General features: G+C 45.9%; 1 protein-coding gene across 1 annotated transcript in view; it reads right to left on the bottom strand.

The window, feature by feature from the left end:
* The window catches only part of il1rapl2 (interleukin 1 receptor accessory protein-like 2), a 248,458-nt gene that overhangs the window by 228,677 nt on the left and 18,592 nt on the right, over positions 1–1,189 (bottom strand). The gene's annotated exons all lie outside the window — the stretch shown is intronic.

The raw sequence follows: 1,189 nt of genomic DNA, 5'->3' as shown, positions 1-1,189 counted from the left end.
CCCTGCTGATCTGTCAGTACTACCAGTTCTGCAAAGAACATTTACTCAAGTACTATACTTAAGTTCAGTTTTGAGGTACTTCCATGTAGGCGCTGGGAAGGCCAGGGAGGTTTTCTTGGAGTGGTCATTTTTTTGGGGGGCTCCCTGCGCTCCCTGCTTTTAGCTTTCCATGTATGCACATGGAAGGGCAAGGAGGTGTGCTCTCCTTGCCTTATGCTTTCCACGTATGCGCGTGGAACCACGTATGCACATGGAAGGGTGCAACCTGTGTAGATGCAGGCGAGCTGAAGCTTCATGAAGCATCAAAGCTTTCCAGCATATTGGTTCGGAAAAGGGTTAATATCTGGATGTATCATGTGCACGAAACCACCTGGTGGTCAAAGATTATAAAACAGGCAGATATGATCTTAACCATGTGATATACTGTATTTTGCGCCAGTAAAGGCTGTTCAGAATGATTATATATTACAAAGTAATCCATTTATATCCATGTAATATAATGTCCATTTTCTAGTAAGTATATTTTGAGTTTATAACATACATGTATATTAAACTGTAATTGTTTTATGCATCTTATGTGTGTAAACCAATTCTTGGTCAATAATTGTATTGTAGTGTAGTATAATATAATAATGGCAGGAGGGGTAATATTAGTGTTCTGTGTCACTTCTGGAAAGTGGCATTGGTTTAACCAGTGTACGAGTTTTCACTGGGTGCTCAGCTAGCTCCTCCTGTGGCTCTTCCATGTAAGCGCAGGAAAGGCCAGGGAGGTTTGCTGGTGTGGTAATTTTTGGGGTCTCACTGCTGCGCTCCTGCCTTTAGCTTTCCATGTGTGCACATGGAAGGGCAAGGAGGAGTGCTCTCCTTGCCTCATGCTACCACGTAGGCTCGTGGATCCACATATGCGCGTGGATGGGCGCAACCTGTGTAGATGCAGATGGCATCACTGTATGTCGTTTGAATCTGCACGGGTTTCACTGGGTGCTCAGCTAGCTCCTCCTGTGGCTCTTCCATGTAAGCGCATGGAAGGCCAGGGAGGTTTTACTGGTGTGGTCATTTTGGGGTTTTGCTGCTGCGCTCCTGTCTTTGGCTTTCCATGTATGCACATGGAAGGGCAGGGAGGAGTGCTCTCCTTGCCTTATGCTTTCCACGTATGCACGTGGAGGGGCGCAACCTGTGTAGATACAGA

Source organism: Sebastes umbrosus, chromosome 9, assembly GCF_015220745.1.
Source record: "Sebastes umbrosus isolate fSebUmb1 chromosome 9, fSebUmb1.pri, whole genome shotgun sequence".
In the NCBI taxonomy this organism is placed as follows: Eukaryota; Metazoa; Chordata; class Actinopteri; order Perciformes; family Sebastidae; genus Sebastes; species Sebastes umbrosus.
Note: the sequence above shows the minus strand (reverse complement) of the source record. Positions and strands in the feature narration are given on the sequence as shown.